Source organism: Pieris brassicae, chromosome W, assembly GCF_905147105.1.
Source record: "Pieris brassicae chromosome W, ilPieBrab1.1, whole genome shotgun sequence".
In the NCBI taxonomy this organism is placed as follows: domain Eukaryota; kingdom Metazoa; phylum Arthropoda; class Insecta; order Lepidoptera; family Pieridae; genus Pieris; species Pieris brassicae.
Window position 1 is genome coordinate 2237224 of NC_059679.1, and position 15965 is coordinate 2253188.

The following is a 15965-nucleotide window of genomic DNA, read 5'->3' on the forward strand; positions in this document are numbered from 1 at the left end:
ATAGACTTGTCTTATAGGTATCCCTATAGGCTAATTGAAGTATCACCTGTGGTAAAATAAAATACGGTGACGTGTTTTCATATATTTTATTGTATTAACAAAACTAATGAGTCATCTATCGAACATTTTGTGATTTATAAAATTTGTACGCGTTTACGCAGGCTGTGATTGGCACACACAGAACGACACCAATAAGTGGCGTAATATATTAATATGTAAATACCAAATCTGAGGCCTGAGGTCGAGACTCCAACTCCAACGATTCTGTTGGAACACACGTTTTCTTCTCTACCGCGTAGTTCCTCTCTTTCCCCGTAGGATCTAACGCTTGAGTGACCCACAGGCTTGTGAACCCCATTTGCATTAGTTTGTGGTGATCTTGAGTACGTAATTGTACTGAGTTGTATTCTATTGGAAAGCACTATTGCGGCAACGGATCGATCACTGGCCTTCCACCAGCGGATCTCACCAGTGTTTTGAGAAGTCGCATATACCGTACTGAGAGCGCAGATACGCGCAGTACTTAGTTGACTAGAGTAAGGATAGGAAAGAAGATATTTTGAAGAAAATAAGACTAACATAAAAGACAAAATCGATATACAAAAAATTAATACAAAGTCAGGAGAGTGATAGTATGGAAATAAAATGACTATTCAACAACCTATAGAAGGATCAAGTTCTCGAAAAGTGGGATTTATATACCATCAACTAAAGGAAGACTTAACTTTAAAAACATTAAATTACAAAGAACAGGATATTCGCACATAATTTTGTTTTTTAAGTAAATTAAAAAATGTATTCTTCGACATAAAGCAAAAGTACAATGAACCTAAATATAAACATTGTTGGTATTATGACATCGATGGACATATGATTAACGCCAATCGACAAAATTATGTTGTTTACTATAAAAAATATTTGTCAACGCTGCAAATTCCACGTCCATATAACGTAATATGTCAACGACCTGGTCATAATACATTACTTCATGTATGATCAATCCATAAAACTATCGTTAAAACTAACGGGTAAAAACTCGGTCACAAACATACATACAAAATTTTCAACAACGCGAATGTTCCTGGCACTTCAAAATATACAATAAAAACCGTACTGTTAGCCACAGCTATGGTAAATACAACATCATACGACAGATGCCACATGGCATACACAAAGACATTAAGGAAACGGTGATGAAAAACCGAAAAAGTTCAGAAACAGTATAGAAATAATTTTTAAGACCAAGACGTATTCTTGTGATAACAGATTACTTGTATCACTATTGTACCTACTACTAAAAATACCAAAAAAAGACGTAAATAAAGACTACACGACAAAACTTAGGTGGATTACTACAAATACAATACAAAAAGCTACATTTATAAGTAAAAATAAAATAAAGTACATTTATAAGACGACGACTTGGGCGACAGCCGCCAGAAAACTACAACACGCCAAATCCAAATGCATAAACTAAAATAAAGACAATTACATACACACAAAAAGACAGTATTGGAATGGAGCCAAGACAATATTGGCACCATTCATATACACAGACATGGGCGATTAGTGCATTGCTAAGAAATATTAAGATAAAATGAATTACTGAGAAAGAAGAAGAAATTCAAGACCATATACTATACTTATACTTCAAGACGTATTAAAGAAAACGACATGATTAAAAAAATATATACGTAATATTTAATATGTATTTAATGTCATCAATTGACACTTTACAATATGCGTATGCAGAAAGTACGTTTACGCAACATATTTAGACACAGAAATACATTATTTATTATTTACAAACATATAGCTGAGCCATTAATTAGTTTGGTGTTAAATGCCTTCTTCGTGTACCATAGCAAAATAATCAATAACGATTAACATTAAACGATTAAATAAACTAAAAAAAATTATGTCGTAGGGGGAAAAACATGCAGTTAATTAATAAATAACTGCATTGTTCAGCACATTCTAAAACACACGAACTATTTTAAAATGTTTTCATTTTGGTTTTTATTTGAATGTTACTATTTTGAAGATGCTTAATGAACGTTAGTAAAATTTATTTTCATAATAACGGATAACAGACACCGACATGAAGACGCGGAACCAACACAACAGGCGGTACGGTCTACGGTCATCGAACGCGCGTCTACGAGACGCTGCAGCTTTTGCAGACTTTGTGAGGCGCCAGTATGTTCAGATTTCATTTGAACATTGACCAACTGCTGACACGGCTCATGTTCCAAAATGTTAATAGCTGAAGGTGCGCAATATACCAACAGCTCACTTAAATAATATTACGTATGTGTGAATAGATGTAAGTAGTATTTAAGATATTGTCTTTGAACAATAAATCAGATTTGAATATTGCTCTGTCGTATTCATTTCTCAATAATCCCACCACCTCGAACCTTTGATCCTACCCGTAGGGCTCCGTCTGTTACCTTAGGTCTCTTGGTGCAGACATCCCGTTCTTATTTATATACTCACTATTTATGTGTTAGGGTACATCTGTAGGGCTTAGGGATCCGAAGGGTTGTTAGGTTCTTACATCTCACCCTCTCATATATTTAGTTATCTAGTGCAGCTTGTTCATCCATACATTACATATACTATACAGATACTCCTGACATTCAATACATATAAAGATGAAACACACATTTCAGAGTCCACATAAGACCTTATACAGATGTTTGTGTTTTCAAATGTAAGGAAAATTACCGATTCCTTTTCATTTTTATACAGAATTCATGTAAAATATGATGATTGATGGTTATAGACTGACATCTGGTTATTGCATAACAAAGAAATCTAACTAAGGTAACGTTGTATATGTTGTTGTATGTTCTATATGTATTGTATGTGTCGTTGAAAAGCCGTCTTAAAATGCTAATGAAATAAAAATAATGGGTACTACACTAACAAACCCTTTACAAACTAAATGAAAGCAGGTCATTAAGAAGACTTACAGACCGGCAGTGGGCACGAACGACTGCCTGTTGATCAGCCGTCCGTGCCAAAAAAGAGAAAGAGACCTCTCTCTCTACTAAATCAATGACAGACAACATTGGATGAAAATGGAGCAGGCCAAATATGCAAGATTGATTTGTTAAAATCAACTAACATCATTAATCTAATTAAACATGTAGTGAAAAATCACTGAATTTCAAGGATAAATAAAAAGCTTATTAATCATTTAAGTATAAATCTTATTATTATTATATTTTATAGAAAATTCAATTTTACTACACAGAGTATTGATTACTTTTATGAAATAGTTACTTCAAATGACGTTTTACATAACTATAATTTCGTTAACAACTCTTTCTACAAAAACAATATTTTTTTATGGGAAGCAAGTTAAATATCAATGAGCTTAAATTGCGATAAGTATGTCACACTCGTGGCGAGGTTTCAGTAATTATTTCCATTCATTGTCCTTTTAGTTACAACTATACTAGTATTAAAAGTATCTTTGTAACTGAAGCCTATGCAAAATCCAGCGCTGCGATAGATACGAAGGTAGGTAATTCTATATATCCCTCAGTATGCTACTGTCACAATTCCTATAATATTTATTTAGTTATAACTACATCCTAAAAGACTTCTAATGTCCCGCACAGTGTCACCTGCTACGTGAAGAATGCCCTCAACTATATTTGGTCTGTACGCTGAGTAATAACGACCGATGATAGCGTTTTGGTATTGTTGTAAAACGCATTCTTATTATAATTTTAGTTGTGGTTTTACATGTAATTGTTTACTGTATTTGGCATCGCTGAATCAAAGAATACCAGGCCTTTCAGAGTAGTAGGCCTAGTAGTAAGACATCAAAATAGATTTTATAAATTCAGTTAAAATACGAAGAAAACTGGATTTGAACGATGTAAAAAATCGTGTATCGTGCGATAAAGTGGGAAGTCAGTTACTACATTAGAAATCTGGGATACATGAATTATACCAAAAAGATAAAAATGAGGAAAGATCTGTATGTAAATATTGTTACGAAGACGGGTCGACTGCCATGTTTCTAGATTTTTCCACTAGTTAGAGAACTTTTCAGCAGGCTGTAATATGATTTCTGACCGTTTCAGGAGAGGGTCAATCACATATTAGAAAATTGTAAGTTCCATAATGTTACCCTACTTTTCAGGAAGCTAAAACCTATTTTCAGTCGGTTTCAGAACATGTGTAGTAGAGTGGTGTAGTTTTCAGGAGACCCGTTTTCAGGCGTTTTCAGGCCTAGGTATACCCCTTTGATGAAGGAATATTCTAGACCAAACTTTCTAGGTGTGAGACAAGGACGAAATGATACGAGAGAGAGAGACAGAGAGAAGATCAGAACTTTCTCGAAACTAGACTGAGCACTCTAGAACGCCGTACGACAAGGACGGAGCAACGTGCGAAAGAGATAAAGAGTGCGGACGTTCTAGAATTGTGCAATCGCTACTCAGTAGCAAGCCCGCCTAGAAAGTTCTCGAATATTGTTTAGAATCATTCCCAGGGATATATAAGCGAGCCGAAACGCGACTAGTCGCCTTTAGTTTTGAATGCGATAACAAGAGAGAAACACCGAAGCGATAAAGTGCGAATAAAGTGAATACAAGTGATAAAGTACAGTGTGAAGTGTGCATAAGTGAAGTAATTAGTGACTGTGTTTTTGCGTGCAATTAGTGCATCTCTGCAATTAATTTGTGCTCATAAATTCCTCATTGATTTATCAAGAAATAAACCTTTGAAGAAATCTACGGCATTTTCTATCCGATCCCCTAGCTCGTAACATTTTGGTGTCAGAAGTGGGATAGAAAAATGCCAATTACTCCAAGGGAGAATCAAGAGGAGTCTGTGGCAGAGTCTCCAGCTGCGGAGGGAGTGCAGACAAGGGCGCAATTAGCACGTGACGCCGCCCGACGACAAAGTTTTGATGCGAACCGTGGGATGGGCGAAAGCAACGAGGCCTTCCTGCTCTGCGTCAAATGATGGAAGAACAGGCACAGGCACGCCAAATGATTGAAGAACAGACACGCCGGCAGGAAGAGCAGGCACGCCAAATGATTGAAGAACAGGCACACCGTCAAGAAGAACAGGCATGCCGTCAAGAAGAACAGGCACGACAAATAATGGAAGACCAGGCACGCCGTCAAGAATAACATACACGCCAAATGATGGAAGAACAGGCTTAGACACGTCGCATGATAGAGGAGCAGGCACGACGTCAAGAGGAGCAGGCTCGCCATATAGGAGAAAAACTTTATGACCTGAAAATACAGGTAGATAAAAAGATTGAGAATTTGGAATCTGATATGGATTGTAAGCTATCCAAGCAGGATAAACGTATCCTTGGAATAGAAAATGAAATCCAATGCCTGAAGACCACTGGTGTTGTCACGACTGTAACACCACCTGGAAATCTGTAAGTGCCTCCCTTTGATGATACATCTTCTTGGGGCGCGTACAAGCTGCAGTTTGAGACTGTAGCAGAGTCAAACGGGTGGACTGACGATCAAGCTGTTACCGCCCTTATTCTGGGACTGCGAGACGAAGCCCTTTCCATATTAGATACCAAGAAAGGTAGGGTGACGTTGAAGAAACTGCTAGATGCCCTGGAATCACGGTATGGAGACGCACATTTAGAGCACGTTTACAGGGCTCAATTGAAGGATAGAATACAGCAGACAAATGAAAGTTTGCAAAAATGGGGACTTGAAATAGAGAAGCTGGTAAGGAAGGCCTACGCATCCTCACCAGATGTTGCAGACAAGATGTTGGTTCCTCCCATGTATCCCCATAAAAAGTTAGTGCCATGTCATCAGCATAACAAGTGATGATACCTTTATTGATTTTGGTATTGCACATTTCATTGACATATATCAAGAACAGCGTTGGACCTAAAACCGAACCCTGAGGGACGCCGAAAGAAATCGGGTTTTCATTCACGTTACTAATTAAGTTACCTAGCTTGACTCTTTGAGTCCTATCTGTCAGATAGCTGGTCAAGAGGTTGAGAAATACTCCTCTAATACCAATATTATCCAGGCGCTTAATCAGAGTTGAAACACAAACAGTATCAAATGCCTTTTTGAGGTCGATAAATAGTGTAAGACACTTTTGTTTCCGGTCAAGGCGTTCAACTAGGTAATTTATAACAGCTAGGATAGCATCTTCAGTAGTACAATTTGACCGAAAACCAAATTGTGTTGGTGAGAGGAGATTGTATTTATTAAGGTAGGATATTATTCTTGAGTTAATAGTTTTTTCTAGGATTTTGGATATAGCTGTTAAGATAGAGATTGGGTGGTAGTTACTGATGTCTTTTTTATCACCACTTTTGAAGACTGGATGGATAATTGAACTCTTAAGAATGGTAGGGAAGACACCGGTTTTATAACATACATTATAAGTGTAAGATAGATCTGGAAAAAGGGATATTCAAGTGTGGAGAACAGGAAGTTTGTTTTAAAGGCAACTCTTCAAAAAGTGGTTATGACGCCTGTAGATCAATGTGGACGGACAAGTCAGTAATCAACAAGAGTGGAACACAGTTCGAACAGTGCCGGATAACTATAAGGAAGCCCTGTCAATACTTCTATCAAAGACAGAGGGACAGTTAAAGAAATTTTCTGACATGTTATCTACCCACGAAAAAGAGCTAAGAAGGAATTCAGATGATATGTCTCAGGGACTGTGCGAAAAAGTTAACGAACAGGATGGAATGGTAAATGACCACGTGAGGATACTACGGACAGACACCATAAGTACAGATTGGTGTGGGAAATTAATTCAGGAACAGCAACAACAAGATTATGACATTAAACCAATTCTGAACTGGATGAAATCTTCAGCTGTCAAGCCGCATTGGAGTAAAGTTGCATCAACAAGTGTCACTACTAAGAGTTACTGGGCTCAATGGGATAGTTTAGTTCTTTATAATGGAGTGTTATTTCGCAAATTGAAAAATGCTCAAGGCGATCATTTGCAGTTAGTTGTGCCAAGATTGAAGGTTCGCGACATATTAGAAATTTGTCATACTGACTGTCATACGGACACACTATTGCGAAGATGTAGAAGACTAGATCAATAAATGTAGAGCTTGTGCAGCTATTGAGGATCAGCAGACTAGATCTCGATGGGAAAAGATAATGGCCCCCTGTAAAGAAGGTAATGATGCCCGGGACGAGCATGTCTAAGGAGCGGGTAGTGTTACGAAGACGGGTCGACTGCCATGTTTCTAGATTTTTCCACTAGTTAGAGAACTTTTCAGCAGGCTGTAATATGATTTCTGACCGTTTCAGGAGAGGGTCAATCACATATTAGAAAATTGTAAGTTCCATAATGTTACCCTACTTTTCAGGAAGCTGAAACCTTTTTTCAGTCGGTTTCAGAACATGTGTAGTAGAGTGGTGTAGTTTTCAGGAGACCCGTTTTCAGGCGTTTTCAGGCCAAGTTATACCCCTTTGATGAAGGAATATTCTAGACCAAACTTTCTAGGTGTGAGACAAGGACGAAATGATACGAGAGAGAGAGAGAGAGAGAGAGAAGATCAGAACTTTCTCGAAACTAGACTAAGCACTCTAGAACGCCGTACGACAAGGACGGAGCAACGTGCGAAAGAGACAAAGAGTGCGGACGTTCTAGAATTGTGCAATCGCTACTCAGTAGCAAGCCCGCCTAGAAAGTTCTCGAATATTGTTTAGAATCATTCCCAGGGATATATAAGCGAGCCGAAACGCGACTAGTCGCCTTTAGTTTTGAATCCGATAACAAGAAACACCGAAGCGATAAAGTGCGAATAAAGTGATTACAAGTGATAAAGTACTGTGTGAAGTGTGCATAAGTGAAGTAATTAGTGACTGTGTTTTTGCGTGCAATTAGTGCATCTCTGCAATTAATTTGTGCTCATAAATTCCTCATTGATTTACCAAGAAATAAACCCTTGAATAAATTCACGGCATTTTCTATCCGATCCCCTAGCTCGTAACAGTATGTTTGTAACAAATTGGCTCAAAAAGTACTGGACCGATTTTAAAAATTCTTTCACCATTTGAATGCTACATTATCGCTGATTGCTATAAGCTTATACATTTACAAGAAGCACCAGCTGACTGCACATCCAACAAAAAGTGGTACCTGCCTCATTTTCCAGTGGTTCACCCCCTTAAAAAGAAGCTAAGAATTGTCTTCGACGCTGCGGCTAAATACAATGGAGTCAGCCTCAACGACGTTCTGCTGTCCGGTCCGGACTTACTGCAGTCAATATTTGGAGTGCTACTTCGCTTCCGTCAAGGTCCCGTAGCGGTAGCGGCCGATATAAAAGAAATGTTTCTGCAGGTGAAAATATCTGCAGAAGATAGAGACAGTCTCAGGTTCCTATGGCGGAAAGACAAGGAAGCGCCAGTGAAGGAATATAGAATGTCATCGGTGATTTTTGGAGCTGCGTCGTCGCCTTGCACCGCGATTTATATAAAAAACAAGAATGCAAAGGCCTTCTTCTTCTTCTTCAATCTCCTACGGGCTGGTTAGATCGGTGACAAACCTCACCTCCGCTATCACCAGCGGAGACACACCACATATTAGGGCAAACCATTAGCTTAGGTACTCACCACACTAAGGCAACTAGGTACACACCCGCCGTCAAACTGTTGGCTTCCCGCCAACAGAATGGCGTCCGGGGATCCACCCCCTGACTTGAGAAAAATACTGCTCTTTCTCCAAGAGCGCTTCCCCGACGCTTTGCGGGCTTTTAACGAGTCCGAAACCGCGGATTCGCCGCGTTCCCCATCGCCGTCGCCGCGTAAGGCGAAGAAAAATGCCTCCGCGAAGGCATCAAAACTCGTTACCCGCCCTCGCTCGCGCTCGCGCTCACCACTCCCTGAAGTGGGAAGCGCCAGCGATGAGGAGACGGGTTTAAATTCACGCCCGTCATCGGTCATGTCGACCCAATCCACTCCGGCGTTAGCGGCCGACGAAGCCGCACAAAATTCATCTTCCGAGAGCGACGGCTTTCAAACCGTCGGCCGGAAGAAGAAGCGTTCGGCCAACGGCAGTCCCCCCGCCAAAAGGCCCACTCAAGCCACCAACCCTCCGAAGAGGGATCTTAGTTCCCTCTTATCGGGAAAACCCGCGCCCCCCGCCCCCGCGGACCGGATTAAAACCCCCCCGCCCGTATACGTTAGGGACAAGGGCGCCTGGCCGGCCCTATCAAAAATTCTCGACACAAAGTCGATAAATTACAAGGCCCGAACGCTAAGGGATAACCTTTGCGTTCAGGTCTTTTCATCTGATCACCACCGCTTTCTAACTTCATACCTTCGCTCTGAAGGTATCGGTGGCCACACCTTCCCCCTACCCGAGGAGCGCGTCCTAAGGGTAGTCATTAAGGGCATCCCAAAGGAGATAGACTCCGGGATAGTCCAATCGGACCTCACTGAGCAGGGATACCCCGTAAGGGATGTATTCCGCATGCTCAAGAGAACAACCAAAGAAGAGTACGACATGGTACTCGTTGTCCTCGATCCCACCCCGAGTGGGAAAAAGATATTTAGCCTGAGAGAGTGTTGCAAGCTCTCGGGGCTGAGGGTTGAAACCCCCCTCAAACACTCCTTCACACGACAGTGTCACCGCTGTCAACTCTACGGGCATGCGGCCCGTAACTGTTTCGCTAGGGCACGGTGCGTAAAGTGCCTAGGCGACCACGGCACGGCGGACTGCAAAAGAACGCTTCCGTGCGCTGAGCCGCCGGCGTGCGTGCTTTGCGGGCAACAGGGCCACCCAGCGAATTATCGCGGGTGCCCTCGTGCCCCCAAGGCGCATAAGCCGGCGTCTGGGCGCACGGCGGGGCGCGATGCGGTCCGTCGCGGCGCGGGAGCAAAGCCCACGTACGCGCCGGCCCCACCTCCTAGGAATAGTGCCTGGACCAAGCCCCCCGTTACGGAGGGCCCTCCCCAGCTCACGTCAGAGGCCTTCCCGCCTCTGCCAACAAAATCGGCACCCGTAAAGCCTTCCCAGGCGCCGGCGCCGACCCCCGTCATAACGGAGAGGCCCACACGCAAGGTGAGCCCTCCGGCTAAAGCCCTCAGCCACACGGCGGAGGCCGCCGCGGAATCAGAAAAGGTCCGCGACGCCTTAAATCTCGCGTTTAGTATCGTAGACGCGCTAGACATAGACGCTCTTGTCGCCTTCTCCGAGGCTTTCAAATCCGCCAACAACGCGGAAGACAAGAAGCAACTTGTAATCGAGCACGTCCAGCTCCTTAAGTCCGTGCGACAATTTGCAGACTCCACCACACCGCAATAGCTACGACCACGTCTAGGATCAAGGCTCGATCACTGTCCGTGGTGACTTTCAATGCAAACGGTTTCAAGCCGCAGGCAGATTTGGTTCGAGATTTCCTCGTTCGCCACCAAATAGATATTTTCCTAGTACAGGAATCTTTCCTCAAGCCCAGCGTACGCGCTCCCAGATTCGCAAATTACAACGTAGTGCGAAACGACCGACCTACGGCGAAAGGCGGTACGCTCATTTATTATAGACGAGCGCTTCACTGCTCGCCGTTAGACCCGCCCTCCCTTACCAACATAGAGTGCTTGTGTTGCGCGTAGCCATGACCGGCCATCAGCCGATTATTATCGCGTCGGTGTACCTCCCTCCCGCCAAGGACATACTAGAGAGCGATCTCAGAACCCTGTTTGCGATGGGCCCCTCGGTCTTATTAGTCGGGGATCTCAATAGCAAACACGGGGACTGGAATAGTTCAAAACAAAACCCTAATGGGTTAGCCCTCAATAGGCTTATAGACGTGCTCAATTTCAACGTCATTGCCCCCATACAACCGACTCGCCGTGGCATAACAGGCAACGGCCTTCTCTCAACGGACGTCATAGACGTAGCGGTTTTACGTAACGTGGCACTACAGCCGCGAATCGTAGAGACGTTACACGAGTTAGACTCGGATCACTTCCCGGTTCACTTTGAATTCGGCCCTCCTAACACTCGAGAGAAGAGGTTCAAGTCCATTGTCGACTGGCAGAAGTTAGACGAGGCCCTCAAGCCCGCCGACACCTCTGCCCTCCCAAATGTCCCCGACAATTTAGTCTCGTCCGCTCACGCGTTAGACGCGATCTCCTCGGTCACTAATCACATTCAGACCAAGGTCGCCGAGTCGTCCCGGAAGGTCCCAGATGAGTTCGCTCAACGCTGGGAGCTTCCCCCGGACGCGAGGCGTCTATTGACCGTGAAGAACGCGGCGACTCGCGCCTTCGCCAGAGCACCGACCGATGAAAACCGCAGAGCACTCCGCGCCTCGCAGCGCCGAGTCAAAGAGCGCATGCGGGAAATTAGAAACGAACGCTGGGACCGTCTTACCAGCGAATTGTCACCTTCGCACACGGCCTATTGGTCTCTCGCGCGTTCCCTAAAAACTGACACGGTGGCGTCCATGCCCCCTCTCAAGCGTCCAAATCTGCCTGACGCATTCGACGACGACGAAAAAGCCGAGTGCTTAGCCGTCAACCTAGTGGAGCAGTGCACCCCGTATCTCGATCATAGCGACCCGGCGCACGTCGAACACGTGAACCGCGAGGTCGACCGCATCGTAGCACTGCCCCTCCCTCCCGAGCCGCTCCCTCCTACGTCGATCGCCGAGGTCAAAACTCTAATAAAGAGTTCACTGCCTCGTAAATCTCCAGGTCTCGACTCCATCTCGAACAAGGTCCTCCGGTGCCTCCCGCCCCATCTGATATGCCTACTAGTGTCCATTTTCAATTGCCTCCTTGAAAACTGCACCTTCCCGGCGCAGTGGAAAGAGGCCATTGTCATTGGTATTCACAAACCAGGCAAACCCCGTAACAACCCCACCAGTTACCGCCCTATCAGCCTTCTCAATACGCTTAGCAAGCTTTACGAGAAGGTACTTAAAAAGCGCCTCCTAGACTTTGCCCTAGATAAGGGGCTCATTCCCGATGAGCAGTTTGGCTTCAGGCCGGCCCACTCGTGCGTTCATCAAGTCCATCGAATCACGGAGCACATCATCTCCGGGATGAATAGCTCCCTGAAACCGAGAGCCACGGGTGCGCTCTTCTTCGACATAGCGAAAGCTTTCGACAAGGTCTGGCACAACGGCTTGGTTTACAAGCTCTACCACCTTAATGTGCCACTAAGACTCGTGCGTATCGTACACGACTTCTTGTCCGACCGCTCAATGCGCTATCGCGTAGAAGGAACGTTATCGTCTCCTCGCCCCATCATGGCCGGAGTCCCTCAGGGCTCGGTCCTCTCGCCCCTTCTGTTCACGCTGTATACCGGCGACATCCCTAGGGCTCCCAATGTGGAGCTAGCCCTCTATGCCGATGACACCGCTCTCTATACCACCCATAAAGATAGAGGTGTCATTGTGGACAGACTCCAGACCGCTACCACGTCGTTAGGCGAATGGTTTCGGAAATGGGGCTTCCAAATAAATCCCGAGAAAAGCGTAGCAGTTCTCTTTGCCAGGGGCAACCCCGGTGCTATCGCTAGGGATAAATTTCACCTCAAGACAGAGGTAACCCTATACGGGCAAGCCATTCCATGGCAAAAGTCCGTTAAATATCTAGGAGTCACGCTCGATAGCGGCATGTCTTTCCGAAAGCACATAGCCGCCGTTCGCAAGAAGGCCCATTTTGTCCTCTCTCGCCTTCATTTCCTCCTAAATAAAAGGAGTCAAATGTCTCTAAGACACAAGGTCACCCTGTACAAGGCCTGCATCCGACCGTGCATGACATACGCTAGCGTAGTCTTTGCGCATTGTGCCCCCTCCTATATACACCGACTACAGGTGCTTCAGTCGCGATTCATGAGAATCGCGACCGGTGCGCCCTTCTATGTGAGAAACGTCGATCTCCACCACGACCTGGAGCTCCCTACTATAGCCCAATGGATGAAGTTGGCGTCCACACGCCACTTTGACAAGGATAAACACCATCCCAATCCGCTGGTGCGTTATAGCATCAACTATTACCCCTTCCCGACAAAAAAGGCTCGTCGTTTGGTCGGATTCAAGTGTGGTCCTGTCCTGGATAAAGGCAGATCCCAGAACATTTAAGACCTTCGTAGCGCATCGTATTGCGGAAATAGAGGATCTGACGAATGCACAGGACTGGAGGTGGGTGCCAACAGCGGAGAATCCTGCCGACGATGCAACCAGAAGCCCACCGAAGAGTTTAATGCGGAACATCGATGGTTCAAGGGTCCAGATTTCCTGTCTAAAGGCGAAACAGAATGGCCAGCTCCACGAAGCTTTAAAAAGGAAAAATGCGAGGAAGACAGAACGACGGAACAGGTCAATACAATTCACCACAGCGAAGTAACACCGGTTCCTGAAAACTGTTCATCGTGGACGAAATTGTGGAGATCCACTGCCAGGGTACTACAATTCATCAATCTGTCTAAAGAAAAGAGGCCGTCCAACCACGAACGCTGCAATAAAACTGCAAAAATGAGGCGACACTTCCTTCCATTAGATGAAACGCATCTACTGAGAGCGGAGGAGGTTCTAATCGCCCAGTGTCAGAAACGCAGTTTCGAACAAGATATCAAAAACCTTAAACAAGAGCGCAAGACAGATAATAGAAGCCAATTGAACAGGCTAGATGTCACTATGAAAGACCAATTCATAAGACTTCAAGGCAGAGTAAGGAACGTAGCGGGCGTTGACAACAACTATTTAACGCCCATAGTACTGGATGGCAGGAGCGCTATCGGGCGATTGATTATCAAACACTATCATGAAAAGTTCAACCATGGTAATCAAGCCACAGTAATGAACGAAATCCGCCAAAAATACTGGATGTTGGGTTTGAGATCAGTACTGCGCAGTATACAGCAAAACTGCCAACATTGTAAGCTAAAGAAAGGTAAACCAGCGGAGTATCCGGCGGGCGACTTACCTCAAGAAAGACTCCGACATGGTGAGCCCCCCTTCACGTGTACAGGTGTAGACTACTTCGGTCCAATGCTCGTGGCGATTGGCAGACGAAGAGAGAAGAGATGGGAAGCCTTGTTTACCTGCCTGACCACGAGGGCAGTACACATCGAAATAGCGCCCAGCCTGACGACGGACTCTTCAATAATGGCGTTAAGGAGATTCGCCTCACGAAGAGGAATGCCAAAAGTAATTTATTCCGATAATGGAACTAATTTCGTTAAGGCTAATAAAGAACTCCAAACCGCCATTGAAGGGCTTAAAAGAGAGGAAATCGTCATGGAAGCGGAGAAGGTTGGCATACAGTGGAAATTTATTCCTCCCGGCGCGCCGAATATGGGAGGAGCTTGGGAACGATTGGTGCGCTCCATTAAGGTTGCACTGGACGCTACATTAAAGGAGCGCGTTCCACGAGAGGAGGTCCTGCATACGTTGCTGTTGGAAGCAGAACATATGGTCAACTCCAGACCAATAACTAACCTCGCTGACAATTTAGAAGAGGAGGTGCTAACCCCAAATCACTTCCTCATTGGACGATCCAGTGGAGCTGCGCGCGTAGGGCATTTTCCTGATGCGAAGCTAGTGGGCAGAGAAGATTGGAAGACCGTCCAACGACTCTCTGATCACTTTTGGAGGAGATGGCTGCGAGAGTACTTGCCCACGCTACTGCCCAGGAAAATGACAGGACGACGGGAAGGTGAGCAGCTACGACCAGGCGACGTGGTTCTTATCGTGGACCGCACACTACCACGATGCACGTGGCCGAGGGGCATTATCAAAACTACGTACCCCGGGCCCGACGGAAGAACCAGGATCGTGGACGTCGCAACCAAAGGTGGAGTGCTACGAAGACCATCGTCGAGGATCTTGGTGCCTGCGAAGTCGCCGTGCAGGAACGACGGTGCTACGCACGAGAGGGAGAATGTTGGCGACTCGTAAATATAAATAGAGATAGATTATACGTTAATTTTGGCACTTCGCTTCCGACCGCCGACCCGTGCGGACGTCTGCTCCAGTGCTCTCTCCGTGTGAGTCATCAGTGCTGTAGTGCCATCTCGCTCGCTCCTTGTGAGTCATCGCCGCTTGCCGCTGTACAGTGCGCACGCGCTGTCCGACCGCTGCCTTGCTGCTTGCTGCCTGCTGCCCTCTCATTGGTCAGCCCGATCGCTGCCTTGCTGCCTGCCGCCCTCTCATTGGTCGCTTCGCGTCTTCGGTGTTTGGACATCGGGTTGAAGGCTGCATTTTATGAACGCGGGTTTACCTGCGGCCCTCAGATAGCCACCTAACGGTGCCAAACGGTTATCTGTGGGTTAACGCCTTGTGCGGGAGTGTTTTTGTCCGGGGTGCATACACCGTGCCTTTTTCAAGGCGCGTAACAGCCCCTCCGCTTCCTCCAAGTCCTGTGCACGGCCGGGCCTCCTAGTAGGCACGTATTGGGGAGTAGGTACGCCAACTACTCTCTAGCAACCGGCTAAACACAGGTCCACTGTTGGACGGGTCCTGTCACATCCGTAGGGGCTCTTATACCCAATCTCCTACGGGCTGGTTAGGTCGGTGACAAACCACACCTCCGCTATCACCAGCGGAGACACACCACATTGTAGGGCAAAATCACTAGCTTAGGTACTCACCTCACTTAGGCAAACTAGGTACACACACCCGTCGTCAACCTGTTGGCTTCCCGCCTTCAGAATGGCGTCCGGGGATCCACCCCCTGACATAAGAAGAATTCTGCTCTTTCTCCAAGAGCGCTTCCCCGACGCATTGCGGGCTTTTAACGAGTCCGTAACCGCGGATTCACCGCGTTCGCCGTCGCCATCGCCGCGTAAGGCGAAGAAAAATGCCTCCGGGAAGGCATCTAGACCCGTTACCCGATCTCGCTCGCGCTCGCGCTCACCACTCCCTGAAGTGGGAAGCGCCAGCGATGAGGAGACGGGACAAAATTCACGCCCCTCTTCGGTCATGTCGACCCAATCCGCTCCGGCGGTAACAGATGACG